Raw genomic sequence first — 23117 nt, forward strand, 5'->3', positions numbered from 1 at the left:
ATGGCCCCTCCGGATCATCTGGACCACAGTTATGGCAAAACCCTGTGCACCACACAACCAATTAATACTATACATAAATTCAAATAGGCAAACTGTAACCTATGGTAATTAAATACAAAGTAAAATGGTAGAAAATCCATTAGAAATTATACAAGCAAGATAGAACACTTTGGACAAAAACAACGGCAACATAAACAAAAAACAAAAAAAGGATACAAGTAGCAAAATAAGAAGTTATGTATCCCCCATAACATTCCATGTTTGTTGTCCATCTCGCCTTCCTTCTTGCTGGTCGGAGCCGATCCTCAACTCAGACTCAGACGATTTGCTATAGCTCGAGAGCTTTTACTGGCTCGAGGCTAACCCCTATCCCGTCATGCCTAGCAGTAGCTACCCAAATCTCGTTTGTAATAGCCCACACTAGACATACATAGTAAAAAACATTTTACTAAGCTCTTGTACATTTACGATAGGAAGGAAAAAAGGAAAAACAAGGCACAGTTAACTAACCTGGTATGTCAGCAGGAAACTCAGCCAGTGTGACCAACAAAGGAACTCCTCTCGAACCTCCAGGAAGGGGGGAAGGAGGGGGGATGCAAGAAGGAAGGTGAGATGAAGGACAACAAACATGGAACGTTATGGTAGGTACATAACTTTGTTATGTTGTCCCATCTTGCCTTCATTCTTGCTGGTTGGGACCGTGTCCCCAGCACCTGGTTCTTGGGTGGCTCACTGGAACAAACTCTTCAAGACCGTGGAACCAAAGGATGCCCTATTCCGGGAGACCACATCCACTTTTGTAATGAGTGATAAAGGTATGAGGATTTGCCCATGTTGCTGCTGCACAATTTGAATCTAAAGGCAATTTAGCTTGGAAGGCAACAAAGGTGGCTAAGGCCCTGGTTGAATGTCCTCTTGCCCTCCCTAGAAGTGTCATTTTACGCAAATCATACGAATAACTGATGGTGTCTGACAGCCATTTTGATAAGGTCACTTTTGAAACTGGAGAACCTTGCATCCTTTGCTGACAATAAACAAATAATTAGTCCGATTTTCTAAGGTCTTTGGTCCTGTGTAAATAAAAATGGAATTGTCTATGAACATCCAATTGGTGGAATCAATACTCTGCTTTGTTGCCGTAATTGGGGAAGAACACAGGAAGCTCAATGGAATGATTTAAGTTATACTCTGAATATACCTTTAGCAAGAAGGAAGGATTGGTCCGGGGTTGGGAGGATGGCCTAATGGTTAATGTGTTTGCCTAATAAACACAAGGTGCAGGGTTTGAGTCTCACAAGGGATAATTGGCTAAGCTTAAAAAATGGCTCACAAGGGCAGCTAGCTTAGTATTAACCTATGAACCTAAGAGAGACTATCTTTGTTAAAAATGAGATAAGTCGGGCAAATAGACTAAGCATGTAATTCAGAAACCCGTCTAGCTGAGGTTATAGCGACCAAGAAAAGGGTTTTCCAAGATAGAAATTTCAGGGGACAAGATGCTGCTGGTTCAAAAGGTGGAAGAACCACAGAAGCTAAAACCAAGTTTAGGTCCCGAGGGGGGTTCTCTTACCAGGGGCCGTAAAAGAGTTGTACCTCGTAAGAATGCTCTGCACAACTTATGGGCCATGATGTTAGAACCAAAGTCTCCTACACGAAAATTGGAGATGGCAGCTAGTTAGACCCCAATAGTAGCTGCAGCTGCCTCTCTTTCGAAGGTTTCGGCCAGAAAATAAAGAATCTTGTGAACAGGAGCAGTGAAGGGATCAATATCATTACTCTTCACCCAATAAGAGAATCTCTTCCATTTGCTAGTGTAAATCTTCCTGGTAGTGGTCTTGTGAGAGGACATTAGGATGTGTTGTACAGCCGGGGATGTTGGGGAGCCTGGCTAACACTGGAAGTGGAGGAACCAAACAGTCAGCTTGGGAGTTTGGAGGGAAGGAAGAAGTCCGCCCAACTGATGCATCAGGAGGTCCGGAACTGGATCCAGTATCCAAGGCTCCAGTTGAAGATGATGGCAAAGAAACGGGAACCATATCTGACGAGACCAGTAAGGAGCAATGAGGATGAGTTTGCAACCCAGTGACTTTGCTTTCTGAAGTACCTTTGGAATTGGAGGGAAAGGTGGAAAGGCATGGAGTAGTCCTGGAGGCCAATCGTGAACAAGTGCATCCCTGTGTCACTGTCCCAGAGGGGGGACTAGGGCGAAATAGCTTCTGCATTTGTTGAGGAGAGTGGCAAAAGATTGCAGCAAGGTTGGTGCCATTTGTGAAAAATCAAGTCCGCAACTTCTTGCTTCAGGGACCACTCATGAGGCATGAGGATATCCCTGCTGAGCCTGTCCGCTATCACACTGGATTTCCTGGGAATGTGCGTCGCAATCAGAAAACGTCAGGAAGACATCGCCCATTGTCATACTCGAAGTGCCTCCCGACACAAGGGCTAAGATTTGGTCCCGCCCTGCTTGTTTATGTACCATACCACTGACATATTGTCTGTCTAAATTGGAATGGTCCCAGTAGGTAGAGAGTTGAAGTGCTTGCAACACCAGGAGCACCGCTCTCATCTCTAGAACATTGATGTGCAAATGGTACTCGTGAGGTTGCCACATTCCTTGTACAGTCTGTCCCAGATAATGCCCCCCACCCTATCTGGGAGGCGTCCGTGGTCACTGTGGCTACAGGATGGGAGTCTAGAAAGGGTCTGCCCAGAGTCACTTGGGGGTAGACAAGCCACCATACCAAGTCCTTTTTGCAAGTTTCGGTGATCAAGATCATGTGTGACATTGGTAAATCCTGGAAAGACCACTGCGCGGAAAGAAGCCACTGCAGAATCCGCATGTTGAAGCGTGCCAAGGGAACTAGTGCAATTGCTGTGGCCATGGAGCCCAAGACTTGTAATACTTCTCTTGCCTGAACTCTCGTCTTCTTTATGAGAAACGAAACTTGCTGACGAATGGTTGACACCCTGTCTTGAGGCAGTTTTGCTATCATGCGTCTTGCATCCAAGTCTGCCCCTACAAAGGTAATAGACTAACAAGGCAACAAGACAGACTTTTCGTAGTTTATGGTGATGCCTAACTGGGAACAAGTTTGGATTGTGTAGTCCTGTGCTTTGATCAGTTGATGCTCGGTGGTAGCAGTGAGGAGCCAGCTGTCTAGATATGGAAACACCTGGAATACTAGATGACTCAGGTGAGCCGTGACCACTGCCATACACTTGGTGAACACCCTGGGGGCTGTGGTGAGACCACAGAGCAGGGATCTGAACTGATGACTGGCTCCCAGCTGGAAGCGTAGAAATCTCCTGGATTGCCTGTCCATTTTTTATGTGGTAGTACGCATCTTGGAGATCTATGGAGCGCATCCAGTTGTCCTGACCCAAGAAGGGAAGAATGGACTGCAGTGTTACCATCTAAAACGTCGTCTTTTTTACCGATTTATTTAGCTTGCTGAGATCCAAAATGGGTCTCCAGTCTCCTGTCTTTTTTGGAACTAAAAAAAGAACCTTGAGTAAGTTCCGGATCCGATTTGGTCTGAGGGGACTTCTTGGATGGCTCTTTTTTCTAGCAATCTTTGTACCTCTAGGATTGCGTGATCCCGAAGAATGGGTGGAACATCTGGGATAGAACGTTTTTCTTTTGAGGGGGGGTAACTGGGGAAAAAAGAATTTTGTAACCCCTGGATATTATTGACAGTACCCATGTTTCTCATGATAGTTTGCCAGGCTGCTGGGTACAGCGATAGTCTGCCACTGACTGCCTCCAGAAGTTGACTGTCGGGCCTCCCTTCAGGAGTGCTGGAAGGGCCTAGCAGAGAACGTATCTCTGTCACCCTGCTGTTGTGGACTCCCTCTGCCGTGAGGGCAGGATCTTCCATTGCCCCCTGCCCCTGGGGGAAAAATCTCCACGTGTGTCAGGCAAGGCTCTCTGGGATTTTCGGAACCACATCTATCCACTCTTCTGACCTTTACGATAGGGTCTACATGGAGTGGAAAAATAGATGCCTACGGCAGAGCGAGAGTCTTGCCACCCTGTTTACACCTGGTGAGAGTCTCTTTTACCTGAGGCCCGAACAAGGACAAGCCATCAAAGGGGGTATTGGTAAATGAAGACTTGAAAGGTTCCACAAACTGACAAAGGCACATCCAGGAGCATCTCTGCAAAGCTACTCCGGTACCTGCTGCCCTATTCACTCCATCTGCCACATAACAAATGAGTCTCATGGAGAAGTTAATTACTGATGTTAAGGTCGCAAGCTGAGAAACTGCAACTCCCTCAGTTGTAGGATCTTGCAGTGCATCTCCTAGCTCCTTCAGGAGATTCCTCTGAAGTAGTGTGAAGTGTGACAAGTAATTCAGCGACCTGAGAGTAAAGGTCGCTGTAGAAAACATATGCTTCCCATACCTGTCCATCGTACGAGACTCCTTGTTCGGCAGATGGACAGATGAAGTTTCCACAAGTTCCATCTTGGTGGCCGCTGCCACCACCATGGCATCAATAGGGACTCCTTTGGAAAGGAAGGATTTATCCTCGGGAGCAGTAATACATTTATTCGGTCTCCTCGGAACTGGTTCCATGGTCTGTTGAGCGCTCCACACCTTTCGACTCACTACAGACAAAAGCGGGTCAAAAGGCAGAGACACCCAAGAGGTGGAGGGTCGGGCACCAAATGCATCCAGGTAGACAGACTCATTCTGAGAAGGAGCTAAGGACTTCCAGCCACCCCTCTGTCTAAGGATTTCCAAGATGTCTGAAAAGGAGACATCCTCAGAGGGGGACTATGGGGACCCTTCCGATTCATCCAAGTCTTGTGTCTGAAGTGATGGACTCAGGGGAGTCCAGATGTTTCCTCTTACATTGTTTCTTCTGAGGGGCCTCCTCCGAATGTTTGGGGAAGGTATCAGAAGAAGTGGGGTCCCCAATGGGGCGTCCTGGGGTACAGGTTCCCTACGCTTGGAGGCAGGAGGAGGGTCAAAGGCAGGCACAAGCACCGAGAGAGAAGGAGCCAATGGAGCAGAGGGTGGCGCAGTCTCAGGAGACAGCACACTCCTCATCACCTCGAAGGCGCCACGATCCCAAGTCGAAGGAGCCTCCGACTCCAAAGAGCCCGGAGATCTCCTGCGTACAGAGAGAGATGGCTCAAAGGCTGATATGGGAGCTGAGCTCACCTGCGCCGAAGCTCCGAGAGGGAGAGCGGGGGTCTGACAAGGGTACAATGCCACTTCCCCTCTCGGAGCCGACGAGAGAGCTTCGGTACACAGCTCCCTCGATGGACTGAGACATCAAAGAGATCGGAGTGGGTGTCAGAACAGATATAGGAGAAGTAACCGGAGTTGACGGTTCCACCACCACGACCTCCATGCACTCTGGCTCCGAGCTCAAGAGAGTCAGAGGAGGAACTGATGGAGAAGCTGGATGGGCCAAAGGAGCCAATTCCTTATGGGTTGGGCTCGATAGTAATTTAGCAAGTACCGGTGACCTGAGGAGCTTATTGATCACTCTCTCCACATCATGATCCGAAAGCCTGGAGGACCAAGAGGAGTGCGAAGAGGACTGGTGACTGCCCGCTCCAGGTTGCAGCAAAGGAGATTGTGGAGCAGAGCATACTGGTTCCAAAGAAGGAGACCTTGTTCTCTTACGGGTCTGGACTGGCTCCAAGGACACAGATGAAGCCGCCGGAGACTTAGCTTTGTTGGCGCCAACACTGGGAACCAACAGAGACGAAGGTTTTTCAGTGGATTTTGTCTGTTCCGAACTCGGAACCGATGGCTTAGTGTATTTTTCAGACACTTCAGCTGGCTGAGGACCCTGAGACGAAGAATCTTGAGGGTTCTTCAGAAGGCCACACAAAATTAACATTCTTTCTCTCCTGCAGGACTCTGGAACTAAAAGCATGACAGATCGAGCATGAGTCCTGCAGGTGAATAGCCCCTAAACAATATACACAACTCGTGTGCCCGTCTGTAAGGGACATTTTCTGGCAACACGAGTCACATTTTTTGAACCCAGAGGGTTTTGACTCTTTGAACATAGTACATAATTGACAGAAAAATTTTACCACAGCGCTAGAAAAACATGTAAGCTAACAGCACACAACTAAAACTACTACAAGGCTGTACTAGCCCAAACAACAAGTCAGGAAAGCTCTTTTTTAAAAAGGGCAGAAAAGAAGAAAAGGGGGAGAGCCTCTAACTGAAATGGCTCCCCCAAAAGGAGAGCCTCTAACTTAAACAGCTATCCCAGAAATGGTGGGGAAAAGGAAGAAGAACCCTCTAATTTAAATGGGCGCGAAGGGGAAATCAAGGCCTGAGGAAGAAAACAATGGCTAAAAACACCCGCAACAAGTAGAAAAAAGGGGTTATTAAACTAACGGGGACAATATACGCTCAAACAATATTAATTAAACAAAACCTTGAGAAGAATAGCAATATAAGAAAAAAACACAAAGTACTTAGCCTGAGCCAGTAATCGCAATCTTGACACTGCAAGCGGCAAACGAGATCTGGGTAGCTACCACTAGGCAGGTTGGGATAGGGGTTAGCCTCGATCCAGTAAAAGCTCTCGTGCTATAGTAAATCGCTTGAGTCGGAGCAGAGGATGGGTGCCGAACCCAACCAGCAAGAATGAAGGTGAGATGGGACAACATTACATCAAAGCTTTAAATGAAAATTGTAGCACAGAAGTAAAGCAGCCTGCAATACGTATGTACAAATGGAAAGCGAGGACAACAGAGACTCGAGCATTAAGGAAATCTGAACAAGTAAACTTATAGCAAAAAGTGCAGAAGAGAAAGTGGAAAAAGAGTAAAGAAGGCTAAATGCATCAAAGACAGAAGTCAAGAAATGTGGATGGAGAAGAAGTAAATAAGAAGGGGGAAGAAACTGAAGGTTAAGCAACCAATAAAAGGCAGAAAAGGGAACTAAAAACATATATATAAATGATACAGGTTAGTACTGGAGGAAGACAATTACAAGTAGGGACTTCAACATACTAAAGGAAAGGAGGTAAGATTTAGGTTGCTCCTCTAGTAAAATGTTAAGACTATTTACTGGCAAACCATACTTCAATCATTTTTAAAACGTACTTGCTAGTGCTTCTGGTGTCTACAGAAAGTAAGTTCTAACCACCAACAAAGTCATTTTTGCTCTGTGAATGGGCATGAAATATTTAAGTAAATGAAGATTCATGGAAGATGCATACTACTGAGCAGACTCCATCAAAAGGGGCCTGATTTTCACACTAAACCTTAACCTCTTTTGGACATGGCCATTTTCAGGACGGCTGAACATTATATCTGAACAGCTCTTGGGAACTTTTGCTTCCATCATATGAAACGATACATTTCTAAAACAATTTCATATTCTCATTAAAATTTTAAGGAGTTATAGGAGAACATTTCCTTTAAAATATCTTTATAGGTTCATAGGCAAGTACTAGGCTAGTTGCCCTTGCAGGTAATTTAAGCCTAGACAATTTATCTTTTTGGTGCTTGAATTAACCAATCCCATTTTGTTTTATACTGGCATTACCCATCCATGTTCATTGGATAAAACATTTAAGAGCTGCCTCTCTTAACTGGGGCACTCGTGAGGTAAATTTCCTATTTCCCATCCACAATTTCAAGTTACATTTGAACACAGACAAGGAAGAGCTTTGTTTTATGTCAATGGGGAGTCTATTCCAGAACAGTGTTATCCTCCAAGATATACCTGTTCCTCCAAACCACTCCGCTGATGCTGCAGAAGAATTTTAGTTCTCTAAACAGAGTACCTTCTGATGCCATCTGACTTGCTGATATGCATAAAATCTATCAGCATTGGGTCCAAAGGATGCCTTGTATGGCAGACACAGGATATGCAGTAAGATACAGAATACAGTGACAGGGATTTGATTTGGTACATGTAGGACATACTGTTTAGACGTGGTATCCTTTTAGTACTGTAACTCGGTGGCTGTTCCGGTTGTTGCAGTGCCCCCCAATGAGGGCAAAAAGATTAAGGAAGATGGGTCAAGGGCCAAAGTTAGACACTACAAGGCTTCATGGCCTGCCTGCACAAGCTGCAAAGCAGGAATAGCAACAGCAGGCTTCTGCGAGACAAATCATACACTGCTGGTGCAGCACTGAGTACAGTACAGCAGAATAATGAGTCATTATAGTTTTGTTCATGCTGGAAATTGGCAGTCTGATCAGCAAACTCAATTCTCCAATATCTGATGCCAAGAGACATACATCATGGCATCAAACACTGCGTCCATTGTGGTGATACCAGTCTCTGTACCATGACATTAAAAGATAAGCAGGAGAAACTAATAATAGGCCAGACAGACTATAAGAAAGGGGAGGGAAGTCAAAATCTGTGGTAGAATATGGGATTTAGGACAGCTCTCTCTGCTTGTCCTTCCAGCACTTGTGGTTGCCTGCAACTTTGTGTCTTCCTTTTCCCTATCTTCCTCCCTAGCAGGCAAGGAGAAAAAGAAACAGAGAAAATAGGCTCCAACTTTCTAGTCAGTCCACCATGACAGCAATCTCCAGGGCCTTTTATTGCCTATATCTAATGGCCTCACTGAACTCCCTACACATCTAGTATTAAAAACTAGAAGACTGGAATGCAATTACTAAATCATCACTTAGGATGTCATAAACTTGCCGTACAAGAAAATTATGTACTCACCATAATGAAACATCTGTGTTATCTGTTTCCATTCTTCCTCAACTGATGGGTTTCAGATCAGACATCAGCCACTCTTCCAGACGTTATGTTCTGTAGCTCAGGCTCCTCACTTACTCATAACCCCCTCTTGTCCTTCTCCATATTACCTCAGATTGAATTTGCCTGCAAATCCCTGAAAAGCCAAGTAAATAAATTTTATATATATATATATACATACATACATACATATATATATATATATATTATATATATATATATATATATATATATATATACACACACACACACACACACACACACACACACACACACACACACATCCATAGAAAGGCAGACAAAAGATCACATGTATGACAAAGAAATCTGCTTTGCAGCTGCTACAGCAAGAAAATCTGCCCAAATGGCAAGCCATAAAGTCATATCAAAGTCAAAAAGTAAACTTCCATGAAATGGAATGGGGAAGGAGGTAAGGAATTTAAAGAAGGATAAAAACAGACAACACAGACATTAATGTGCGTACATAACTCTCATACCTGATGTTGTCTTTTCTGTCCTTTCCTCAATAGATGGGACAGAGTCCCCAGCTACTTAGCTGCAAGGGTGGATTCACAGAAGGATGTTCTGACAGATGTCAGAACTGAAGGCTGCCCTATAACTGGAAATGATATCCAACTTGTAACGGGAAATGAAGGTATGAACATTAGAACAGGTTACAGCTGCACAAATATCATCAACTGAGACCCTACAAAGAAAGATCAAAGAAGTGGAAACAGATCTTATTGAGTGTGCTTTTGCTGTCTTTGGTAGAGTCAAACCTTTCCGTTTATATGCTTGTGAGACACAACTAGTCAACCATCTAACTAAGGTAATCCTTGACACGCCTTAAACCAACTTAATCTTAGGAAGTGATACAAACAGTTGGTCTGACTTCCTTAAAGGTCTGATTAGACTAAAAACAGAAGCATAATTGCCAGTGCACATCCAATAAATGAAGCATATATTCTCCATTACTTGAAAAATTTGAAGAGAAATCTGGTAAATTAATGTTTTATTGAGTGAGGTCTGTGTGGCTACTTTAGGTAAAAAAGTATTAGTGTGCAAAGAAACCAATGTCCTTGTGAAAATATAGAAAGGCTGACAAGACAGGGCTTGAAGTTCAAACACTCTCCTAGCCCAGGTAATAGCTACTAGGAAAATAAAATTTATGACCTGAAAAACTAAGTCCACCTTGCCAGCAGGTTCAAATGGAACTTGGGTTAAAGCTTGCAGCAAGCCAGCCAAACCCAAAGGAGGTGTAGAGTCGTTAAATGGAGGTCTAAGAACTGAAACACTTCCAAGAACAGATTTACACAATTTGAGTGAAGCTAAGTAGTACAATTCTCTCCAGTGTGAAAGTTAGAAATTGCCACTACCTGAACCCTTGACAGTGGCATGTCACTATCTGAACCTTGACAGTGGAATGACCACCTCCAGTATGGAAAATGAAAAAGTGAGAAAATATAACTCTGCCAACACAGGTGCTGAAAACGTATCCAGATTTCTTTGAGAGGCCCAAATGGAAAAACTTTTCCACTTGCTTTTGTAAACGTTCTTAGTGGAAAACTTTTGAGAAGAGAATGTGGATCACTTGGAAGAAAGCCTGGGCTGGCTAGCCATGAAGGGGAGTAAAGGAACCACGTTGTTAGTTTTAAGCCTTGAATGTCCAGATGAGGCATTCCAGACAGGTGAAACAAAAGATCTGGACGCTGCTCCAGCACCCAAGGGGGTTGTACAAGATGAGGCCAGAGAAAGAACACACACTTGTCAAGGCCAAAAAAGGGTAATGAGGGTGACCATGCTCTTCCTCTAATGCTTGCTGCAGAAATTTGGGGGTTAGAGGGGATTGTGGGAAAGAATGGGGTCAATCGTGAATCAGAGAATCTCACGGGTACTCCCACTCAAAGATGATTTCAGCAAAGAACCTGCTGCGTTTGGAATTGGTGGGAGAAGCAGAAAGATTGCAGCAGCAGATTTATGCCGCAACTATTGTACTGAGAGACCACTCGTCATGAGACAGCAAAATATATCTGTTGAACCTGTCTGCTAGAATGTTGGAATTCCTATGTGCATTGCTCTCAGAGTTGGAAAATATCACCCACTGCCACACCTTCATCACTTCTTGATACAATGGGAAGCAGCTTGTTCCCCCTTGCTTGTTCACGCACCATACTACTGGCATGCTGTCCATCTGGACAGAAATCACACCTAGAAGAAGGAGATCCTGAAAGGTCTGCAATGCTAGGAGAACTGTCCTCCTCTCTAAGACACTGATGTGAAGAATCGCCTCTGAGGAAGACCACGTGCCTTGGACCATCCTTCCCGTGTAATGCTTCCCTTAAATAGGGAAGCATCTGTGGTCAACCTAGCCTTGGGAAAGGAAAGAGTAACAAAGGGTCATGCCAGGATACCTTTGGAAACTGAACACACCAATTTACATGATCTCTGCAGATGTTTGTTAGATGAATTTGAAACATCTGCTGGCAACTGATAGACCACTGAATCATTAGCATCCATTATAACACTGCCATAATGCCTTGCCAAGGGGACCAAAATGATGGAGGTTGCCGCGTCCCCAGAAATCATAAAAGTAGTCTGGCAGGTGGTCTCTGATGAAAAAACTTGTAATGCTTATTATTTCTGTAAAGTGGACAACCTATTCCACAGTAATCTTGCTATGTGAACAGTTTTGCCCAAGTGAGCTCATAGAAATTTTAAGTTTGTACTGGGAAGAACTGAGACTTGCCATGGTTCACTGTAATTCTTAGATAGAAGCAAAGTGGAAGCAAACAGTTCCTTGCCTAGAGAAGAGACCTGGTAGGAGTGGTAATGAGACAGTCATCTGGATAGAGAAACGTTCGGAATTATTGCAGTCTGAGATGAGCTGCAACCACTGCCATGCAGGTTGTGGCAAGACCAAATGACAGGGCCCTGAAAAGGAAAATGACTGGCTTCCAGCTGGAAGTGAAGAAACCTCCTGAAAGGTCTGCCCATTTTGGTGTGGTAGCAGGCATTTTGGAGGTCTGTCGAGTACATCCAATCTTACTGGTAACCACATTAAGTGCACAGTCTGACAAAAAACAAAAGTGTCGTAGTCAGCAGAAGCAAGCAGTTGATTCAAGCAAAAAATACAAAGTATAAACACTTTTTTTTTTTTTTTAAAGTTTTATTAGAATTAAGCTCTTTCGTTCGTCCCAGAACTTCATCATAGTTCTGATGAAGTTTTGGGACGAACAAAAGCACTTAACTCTGCTTGCTTCTGCTGACTACGACACTTTTTTGATTACACATCCAGTCTTCCTTCCTCAGGAGGAGGACGACAGACTGTACTGTGACCATCCACATCTTTGTCTGTTTAACATATTGATTTAGATGACTGAGGTCCAAAATCAGCCTGAAGTCCCATTTTTTTTTTCACTAAAAAGAACAGAGTAAATTCCAAACCCTTGCTGTTCTGGAGGAACCTTTCAGATCACTTGCTTTTCTAGCAGTTTTTTTTTTTTTTTATTTCCGTCGCCACTGCATTTCGTTGCAAGAGTGGAACATTGAGGAATTTCCTTTCAGGAGGGAGTTGAGAGGGAAACGTAATGCAATAAGCCTCTGGTCATAACTGTCCACACCCAGACACCTTTGGTGATGGACTTCCAGATTTCTGGGTGCAGAGACAAGAGTCCCCCAACTGCCTCCAAGGTGCAGCAGTCCAGCAACCATTCAGGAACGCTGATAAGGTTTCTGGGTGAAAGAACCCCCTGCAGCCATGGTTCTGAAGTCCTCCTCTGCCATGGGACTGATGTTTGCTGTATTCTATCTTCAGGAGAGTCTTGAGAAGACCCTTGAGACTTCTGAAACCACAGATTATTTTTCTGGTTTCTACAGTAGGTCCTCTGAGAAGTAAAAAAAACACATCCCTAAAATAGAAAGCATTTTCCCATCCTTCTCACTCCTGCAGTGCACATCTTTGATCTTGCAGCCAAACTAGGTTAATCCATCAAAGAGAGCATTGATAAAAGACATCTTAAAAGGCTCCGCAAAATCACAGTGGCACATTCAGGCATGCCCCCTTACTGTGATGCCTGTGCCTGCAACTCCTGAAACACTTTTCGTTGAGTTGGATACAAGTCACATGGAGACATTCAAAAGGGATTGAAGGGTGGCCAGTTTCAAATCCACAGTTTTGCTGTCTTCTGCAAACATGGACCCGGAGACAGTCTTAGAAAACTCCTTTGTCAGCTCTCTCTGAAACCTTGTGATGTGTGTGCAAAGTAGTTCAGCGACCTAAACAAAGGTAGCTGACGTGTAAACTCATTTCCCAAATACATACATACATAGAAATATTTCAATAACAGGCATTAATGCCCTTCTAGCTTGCCAATATACCAAAACACTTGTTCCCATAATAAAAGTGTCCAGGCTGTTCTTAAAAAAATATCTAAACTAGTACTTGCTTTAATGTAATTTGGTAGTCTGGTCCATGCATCAGCTACTTTGGTCAGAGAACTAATTAGTACACTTCTCATTCCTACAGAATCTTCTACATATGTTGACTGATGATTCTCTATTAGTTTTTGATAACCCTAAACATTCCCAGAGGTAGCTGCCTCTAAATGCCACTTGAATAACAGCTCTTAGACATCTGTAAGAGACACTGTACAAGTTCAAATATCTTAGTCTTTCACAACTTAAATGTTCACATCCACAGATGCCCTTGGTATACTTTTGCTGTACTCTTTGCAGGTTACTCATGCTTGTTTTCTTACAGGGTTTCCATATTGTTATTCCATACTCAAGTTTGGGTCTAATGTAACTAAAAATGACCATCATTTTTGATTTCCTAGACTTTATAAATCGTTTTATACAACCTACAGCTCTATAACTATCATTAACCATCTGGCTGATATAATCAGAAAAACTCACACCTGGATCTACTCATATACCCAGGTCCTTAAATGAGTCTACAGTTTCAATCACTGTATGCTGTATTAAATATTTTCCTTTCAATTTATGTCTCTTAAATCTAATATGCTTAGTTTTTGATGTACTTATCAGCATATTATTCTCCTGTGTCCAAATGGTAAAGTTATTTTGCAGACATGCCTTATCTGTAACACGTAATCAGTTCACCTAATTTCAGGTCATCTGCATATAGACTGTAGAACACCTCAGATGAAAAAGTTAGGTCTGAAAGATACAATGTAAACAAGTAAAGGCCTAGGACAGAGCCCTGTGGGACACCCTGACTGTAACCACGTATTTCACCTGTTCAGTTGCTGTATGATACCTGCCATGTCCTATTTGTAAGCCATGCAGCTATCCACCTTATCAAGAGTACATCGGTACCCAAGTGTTCTAATTTATTAATCAGTGTTTTGTATATGACCCTGGCAAATGCTGAAGTTAAATCTACATAAATTATATCACAGCACAATTTTTCATTCATAGCTGTTGTATTCTTATAGAACATCATGTTACAGGTGTTAATAGATCTAATTTCAACATATGCATACTGATATATGGTTTCAAGTCCCAACCTATCCAATTCTGCAATAACTTATCCAATATTACCTCCTCCATTATTTATCCACAACAGGAAAGTAGACATAATATGACTGTGGGTTTGTCCTACTCCCCTTTCCCTTGAAAACAGGTGTAATTAGCGCACGTCTCCAATCTTGAGGGATCTCCGCATATTTACATGGCCTAGTGAATAGCCGATATAAATGGCATTGTAAGTTCCTGCTGAAGTGTTCTCAGGTCACTGTTACTATTTTCGTCTCCTCCCTGTGATTTGTGTGGATCCAGTTTGCATAGTTCTTTTTTAATATAATCTAATTTGATTCCAGTATCTGAGGTTACCTGGATGTCACTAGGACAACTTATGGCCCCTTTTGTGAAGTTACTGTTTTTCATATGATTTTGTAAATACATCTATAATCTGCTATGTCAGACAATAAATTTTAGAATCTGCACATGGTTTATCAATTTGTATGTCTTTACTCCTTCCACATCTTACATCTCTATAAACAAGGTTTCCTATTATGCTCAATATCTTTATATAAATTTTCTTCAAATTTTTCTTGATCTTGTCACACACTATGCATAATCTGTTTGCCCAGCTTATTTCAGTTTTCAGAGTTGTAGTTAGACCTCTTTTCCATTTCTTATATTTTCGTCTCTCACCTTAATCAGATATTTTGTTCTTATGGAAATATATCCACCTGATGATGTATGCCTAGATCCTGATGTTAAACATTTTTTTGATTCTTTGCACTCAAACTTTCTCTTTCAAAACTTTCCACATTTCCATCTGCAATTTTTCCACTGAACACCTCACTCCAGTTAGTGTTACATAGTGACTGTTTTGCTTCCATATAATCTGTAATTAACCTTTTGTGCACTGGTTTAGATTTCAGTTTGGCGGAATTATCTAGCAACAAATTAACCTTTATAACCCCATGATTACTGCACGTCAATGGTGGTAAAACTTGAAGTAACAGTAATTTCTTTAGGAACACAGACAATGTCTAGTATATTTCGTCCCCTGGTAGTTTTTTTTACAGTCCGAAACAATTGTTCCAGAATATACACTGTGAATAAAATTTCCTTACTAATGTTGTTGAACCAATATTATTCCAGTCTGTTTCTGGTAAATTTAAGTCCCCGCCTAATATTACTCTTCACTCCTGTGTTTCATGCAAGAAATGTATGAATTCCTCTAGGTCATATGCATCTGACTTTGCTGATCTACACACTCCAACAATTGTTCTATGTTTCAGGGTTGTCTTTATTGTCACAGTTACACTGTCTACAGTATTGCTGTTATCATTGAACATGTAATAATCACAGATCTCAATTATCTTTAATCTCTATCATAACACCTCCACCTGATTTTTTGTTATAATGTCTGTTACAGTCAAAACATTTATACCCTGACAGAACTGGTTTCCAGTCATTGTTCTTCAACCATGTTTCACAAACAACATCAATCTTGTAGGAATGTAGCATATTTTCATCCCAAATAAATGCCCTAAAGCATAAAAACTATGCAGACCATGTCAAAGCCTTATCCCTCTTGTCAAACTACTGAGTACTGATCTCTCTTTTGGGTACACCATCTCAGCAAACCCTGTCCTTACGTATGTACTGCATATTCACAAGTCCTTTAGGGCATAAACAGCAGCTCAAGATCTAAATCTCTTTTACAGCACAAGTCCAACATGTTGGAGGGACAGACATGCATCACAGAGAATGTCATGTTTGTTTTTTTTTGTTTTTTTTGGGGGGGGGGGGTTGTGTTCCTCTCCACGTAAAGCAAAGTATTTCTCGTACACTGTTCAAATGTCATCTGGATGAATGGATGTCTAACCAGAAATTCGCCCTTTGTGTTGCACCCTTGTCCCTCATGTATAGGGGCAACAAAGACGTGTTCTGATCATCTCTGGGTATTCGTACTTTAGGGCTAACGACTTCATGGGACTGCATGGCTAGGCTTCTAAAGATCCTCCTAGATTAACCTAGTAAATATTTATGGACCTTTCTCAAATGGTGGTATGTGAGTCTTGCCTGCTTCCCAAAAGCAATCTACTCATAAAATCTACAAGAATAAATGGAAACAATATTCCATAAGGCTTTGGAATGAAGCTTAAACCCCATTTCGACTTACATTCCGGAAGTTTTACAGTTTCTTTCAACTTCTTGTGAGGCAGGTGCTTGTTGGTGCAGTTGGCATCATTTCATGTTTCTGTTAAGGTATCCTAAACCATTCCCTGCCTGCACACAAGCTAGGCAAGGCCTTTGGCATCCATTTTAGGTTTCTGTTAAGATATCCAAAACCATTCCCTGACTTCACACAAGCTTTGCATGGCCTTTCTTAGAGCTTTATTTTATTCTCTGTCCCTCAATCAAAGATCCAACCCCTCATGCAGTCTTAATTTTGCATTGGAAACTGTAACAAAACCTCCATTCAGAAGAAGCTGGCTCAAAGATCTGAAGATTTTATCATGGAAAAACTGTTCTTGGTAGCAATGTCTTAGATGAATTTCAAAACTTCATACTGTGTATTCCTTTCAGCCTTACTTGACATTTCGTACAGTTAGGGTCACCCTGAGAACCAATCCATCCTCTATTCCAGAAGTGGTGTCAGAGTCTAATGTAAACTAGCAACTACATCTTACAGTATTCTTCTCTAATTATTCAACAAGGGAGAGTAATTTTTACATACCATGGATGTTCATGGGCAACACTTACTTAGCCTCCACAGACCCAAACCATTCAAGAAGAATATTCCGTTACTGATATCCTTTGCTCCAAGTAAGATTGGCAAGACAACATCTACACAAATCTTATCTAGGTGGCTGACTGCATTATCTTTGTTTACTCTTACATAAAGAAGACATTACCCTCTATACCAAGAGCTCATTCTACAAGATCTATTACAACTTCTACAGCATTCTTCAGAAACCCTTTGATGGACAAAAGTTATGCTACAACATCATCATCTATGTTGTATACCTTTGCCTGACACTATAACTTGGATATCATATCTAGCTCTAAAGCTTCCTTTTGCAATCCAGTCATGATTACATCCAGGAGAATAGGTAGCTTGAGATTATGTCCCAGCAGTCAGATCAGATGGAAAGATGGATGAAATAGGATATAAAAGTTATATAATTAACCATAACACTGGATCCTTTTCATCCTTGTCTATCTGATAACACATTCCTCTTTCCCATTTTCATATTGTCTCCTTATCTCAAAGACCCTGTAGAATGACTAACTGTTGTCTGTCATTCCTGCTGGTTCTAGTCTGTTCCGTAGGCCCTTCTGGCTGGCAAATTCAATGTGAGGTTTGAGAGGATAGAAAGGAAGTATTAGTGGAAAAATCTGAAGAAGCTTGAGGCTAGGAAGACTTGCTGATAGCCAGATCTATCTGACAAGAAGTTCAGTGTCCAGCATTTGGATACGATGGACTAAGATGAAAAATATCCAGTGATCTGATGTAGTCATTTCAGTCTGTTCCTCAAAAATGGGTTTTGGTTCTGACCTCCGATCAGACATTGGCTGTTCTTCCAGACTTTAGGACCCGTATATCAGGCTCTTCCCCTTATCCATAATCTCCTTCTGTGCCCCACATAACCTCAGATCTTGTTTGCCGCTCTTTAAGTATGGATGTAATTCATTGGCCCAAGCTCACCTTAGCTACGTGCATCAGCTTTAACTTTTCTTCCTACCTTTTGCTATTGTGGTAATGTATAGTTATTGACTCATCGACTATTCACTTTAATTTTCTTTCCTCCCCTTACCAAAAAAAACATTGACCTTCTCAGTAAGAAAACATGGGCATTCACGTTCTGTCAAACATTTGGACAAGTACATTCCAAAAGGAGCAATATTCTCAATGACTGTGTTCAGTGTGGAATACAGTGGAATGGTCACTTGTCTGGACCTGGATGCCACTCCAACAATAATAAACTGTGCAATGAGAAAGCACTTTCTTACAATAGTGTTTATGAAGTGACTGAAGGATAGTTTTCAAGGTACCCAACATCAGTTATTGCTTTGGGGAATGTCCTCTTGGAAGATCTTGGTGCCCCCTGTGGAGTTTACGATGACATCAAGTTTACGGTCATCTGCAAACTTGATCAGCTATAAACCCTTAAAGTAACTATGGCCTCAGAGAAGTAAATGCCAAAGAGTGGTGACCCATAAGCTGAACCCTGGGGTACCAGCTAGTGATGGGGCTTTTTGAGGAAATACAGCACCCAGCCTAAGTTCCTATGAGACAATGTGTCATTGAATGAATTACACATGGATTAACATTTACCTGGAATAGTTTATCAATGACATAAGAGCATGGATGGTGTTGAACACATATGTGAGGTCTACATACACGGTGTACTGATTTGCCCTCATTCATTTATTCAGTTACCTTCCTGAAGAAGTCAACCAGGTTAAGTAAGATCTCCCTTTAACAAATCTGAACTAGCTTGGGACGAGAATTTGTAGGTTTTTCATGTATTTATTAATTCCGCAATAATCCTTCTTACAGATGAGGCTGGTCAGACTTATAAGTCTACAATTTCCTGAGGCTGGTCAGACTTAGGTCTACAATTTCCTGGGTCCATTGACGTCCAAACGTTGTGGGAGGAGATGACAATTACTATCCTACACTCACCTGGTACAAAGCCTGTTTGGAAGCAGATAATGAATAACCTTTGTAAGGAGTCTGACCGGTCCTGTTTCAGGCTGTCCAATAAGCAGCCACGTATCGAGACCTATAGAAGCAGTGTTCTTGGCCTTGGACAGTGCCTTGAAGACTTGTTCAAGGGAGATCCGAGGATGGATGTAGATGCAAGTATGAAATTAGGGAATGTAGGGGAACAGGGGGTGAAGTTAGAGCTAGAATTATCCACTAGCAGACTGACTATTTCCTCTGGGTCAGAGTATGTGATTATTTAGTATTAGCTCTGCACAGAGCTGGGCAATGTTAACAAGTTCTCAAGCATAGTTAAAGTAGGGTTTTTGGCTGTCCTTTGCCTGGGTAGCAATTTTTGTCTCATATCATCTGGGCTTTAGTCAATTTGATCAGAGTCTGAAATTCCCTGTTAGGTTTACCATGAACCTTTTTGCATCTTGAGACTTGCATTTATTTTTACATGATTATTTTTGAATTTGGTGTTGTATTTACTTTGGAGGGAGACAGATGCATCTATACAGCTGTTCACATGTGCACAGAAAATGAATCCACATAAGGAGTATGTCAAAGATGGAGGAGAATGTTGAATTTAGCAAAGTCATAACTCAGTTTCATTAGATTAGCTTTTGCATAATTTCTGAATGCCAGGTTACAGGAAGATGCTTCCGGCTTCCAATTTAAGGTGAATGCGACTGATTTGTGGCCTGATTTGACCAGGAAGGGAGTTATAAATTAGTAGGGAACACAGCCATCATGACTGTGAGGAGCAAGAACAGGGATTTACTGCCCCTGGATGGAGTGCAGACTAACTGAGAGTTTCTATTGATGTTGCCCAGAAATCTCTGGGCATACATTTTACAGGATGTATACATCTCCCAGTTAATGAAGGGAAAAGTCTCCTAGGATAATAGTGTTTGGCTTAATGCAGAGGGACTTCATACTAGTCAGGTAGGAGTTATGGATTGAGGGGGACATAGAAAGGGACCTATAGTTAGCCATGATGTGATAAGGAGTCTTGTTAATGGCAAGACTGATGTGGAGAAGATCCACGCGGTTATCTTGTCTAACTAATCTGGAGACGAAGTTTATTTTCCTAAATATGGAAACGCTACAGTCTTTGGTGCCTTTGTTTAGTGAGGTGGGCCTGAAAGTGTATTAGACGTTGAAACCCTGCACAGATGGGCTGCTCGCAATGCCTTGAACCAGTTCTCCGCAGTGATGCACATATCGATGATTTCAAGAGTAAGAAGTGCTTGTAGGGAGTGGAAGTTTTTGTTAAGGCTCTCAGTACTGAGCAACAATACCTTTAGTTTACCTGGATTCTGTTTGTTATAGTGGAAGCTTTTGAGGACTGAAACCAATTTTTATAGTCAATATACAGAAGCCTTGGTGGGACAGGTGCAGGCCATCCTTGGTAAATTAGAAATCAATTTTTATAGTCAATATACAGAAGCCTTGGTGGGACAGGTGCAGGCCATCCTTGGTAAATTAGATAGGATTGCCTTCCATCTCCTTCCAGACGTTGGACCTCGTTTGAACGACATCAGAAGCTATGGCAACTGCTGAAGTCAATCTTTTCTTCGTATTGCTGCATCATTCTTGGTGATGGTAAAATGCTGCTAAAGGCTAGGTTCATACCTGCCTCGGACATGTACTCCAAGAGTTCCATCATGTCTTTCTTCATATAGTTCAGGAAGGTACATCATGTCATTTATACCCACATGTACTATGGCTCTGTCATGTGTGTACTTGTGATACAAGGATGTGAGTGCCTGCATGATGTGCCAAATCCTGGCACCTTATAGGAAACTGACTGCGACCCGCTCCTTGCACAATCTGCTGAGTGGAGCATCGGTGTGTCTCAAAATGAAGTCCTCTATGACTAGGATGTTGGATTGTGTGGACATTTGCCTTAAAGACTTTTGGATTGAGACAATGACTTATGTACAGCAGCACCAACCTTGATACAGTGTTGTGAGTTTGTGAGATTGCACAGTCAAACTGTTTAAGTTACATTTAGGAGACCTTTGCGGTTTAAGAAGGTTACCTTTAAGAGCTTCAACATATGTAGGTCTATGAGCTTGAGCTGATCTGAGTATGATGCATTTAGTGTGGTGTTGTGTGGTACTGACAACTTGCTAGTTATTTGTAATGTCTTCATATGAGAGTTTTGCCTCCAAAAGCATTAAATAAATGCTTCTCTCACATACAGTGTCTGTCTATTTAAGTAATAGGTGGTTGTCAGTAAAACAGTTACGTAGTTATCATAACCACAGATCTGTGTTGTCTGTTCCTGGGCTTTCCTCAACGGATGGGTCTTGCATCCGACCTCTGATCTGGCTACATCCACTTCCAAGATTTGGATAAAATGCTCAGGCTCCTCCACCTACCAATAATCCCTTAAAAAAGAGCAAGCTACCTCAGATGGAGTTTTCCCACCCAAAAAAGGCAATGTAAATTATAAAATAAGTCTGATGCTTTCTTAGGTTGCTTATAACTATAAACAGTGATTAGGTGTATAGGAAAAGGGAGGCAGAAGATAGTACTTTGTGAAGCCACAGCCACATCGATCTCAGAAGGAAATTATATTGTCGACAAACTATATTGTCACCAAAACAAAGTAAAGAGGGGGAAAGTTGGGGGGGGGGACTGAGAAAAAGGACAGAAAGAGGCAACATAGCTCTATCACTGTGGTGAGTACATAGCTATCATATTTGATGTTGTCTTTTCTGTCCACTCCTCGATGGATCGGACAGAGTCCTCAGCTACTTTTATATGTTGGGAGGCCTCGTGGAAGGATATTCCAGAGCACAGCGGAACCAAAGGAGGTTCCAGATCTCAAACACACAGCCAGATTGTAATGTAAGATAACAGTATGAATCTTGGACCAAGCACCTGCAGCACACATTATCAATTGGAACACTGGAGAAAGACTGTAGATGAAGCCACAGATCTGGTAGAATGAGCTTTTGGAGTAGAAGGGAGAATTCCTTTTTTGGGGGAAACAAATGAAATGTACTGAGACAACCATTGTGAAAAGAGTGAGAGAGTGAATCTGGGCACAGCTTTCCTAATTTAGCACTGCAGGAGGACACAAGTAACTGGTCAGATTTTCTAAAGGTCTTTGTCCAGTGTATGTAAAAACATAATTGGTAATGAATATCCAGGAAATGCAGGGTATATTCACCCTTGTTTGAGAAATTTGGAAAGAAAACTAGAAAATGTATGGATTGATTAATGGATGATTCCGAAGCCACCTTGGGAAGAAAAGTAGGACTGTTTCTCAGAAATATTCTTCCCATATGAAAAATTACATATGAAAGGTTTTGAGGATAAGGCAGGTAGCTCAGAAATTCTCTTGACAGAAGTGACATCCACAAGAAGTAAGGTCTTCCAGGATAAAGTATAGTTGTGTAAAAATCTTACCATATCAGTAGATGTTCTGCCCAACATCCAGCCAGTATACCAAAGCCTTAGTATTACTAGTATGTCATACATCACATGTATGCTCCCCTGTCATGACATAGGCAATGGTAACATATGGATGTACCTTCCTCAAAACTGAAAAGCCCCAGGGTCGCTTGTCTTACGTGCATTAAGAAGATGATGGACTTGGGTGTGCGTTTAAGTAGTTTACTGTATACAAACATCAGGATGGATGGCAAGAACATGGAACTTAAACGAACTATTCAACTGACTGACTACATACATGCATGCTCTCACTCTGGCTTCTCACTCAAAAGGGCACTCCTGCTTGCATATGGCTAGCTCACTGGAAAGCTTCTTAAAGGTATATCACACACACTGATCTACATCCTTCCTCTGTACTGAGCTGTCTCACATAAACAATGACATTTCAATAGGCATGCAATTAAACAAACACTAATAATGAACAGTCATGTCCAGGTTGCTGTGTACCTGGAACTATGTTTTGAGATGCGACCTGATCTCATGACATAATAGTTAGGACTGGGTTTAGCAACAGGGACAGTCACTGGGGAATGTTCTGCTTGAGGAGTCTCAGGGATTTTCTCAGGAATGAGGATCGCTGACAATGTCCTCTGGAACAGGAACATTGGACAAGTCACTCTGAGAACTAGTCTTTGTCACAGGCAAGATGCTGTAACACTGGTTCAGACACTGGTAGCAAATGCTTCCGATTTCGTCTGAATTCCATACCTTGTGACTCCACAACGTACAACCTCGGCTCTTGACA

General features: G+C 42.1%; 1 protein-coding gene across 4 annotated transcripts in view; it reads right to left on the reverse strand.

Moving 5' to 3' along the window:
- CCHR1.PART1H18orf54 (chromosome chr1.part1 C18orf54 homolog) overlaps positions 1 to 23117 on the reverse strand; it is an 821260-nt gene that overhangs the window by 492182 nt on the left and 305961 nt on the right. The window lies entirely within an intron of this gene.

This window comes from Protopterus annectens, chromosome 1.part1 (assembly GCF_019279795.1).
Source record: "Protopterus annectens isolate FY-2018-M chromosome 1.part1, PAN1.0, whole genome shotgun sequence".
Lineage (NCBI taxonomy): Eukaryota > Metazoa > Chordata > Ceratodontiformes > Protopteridae > Protopterus > Protopterus annectens.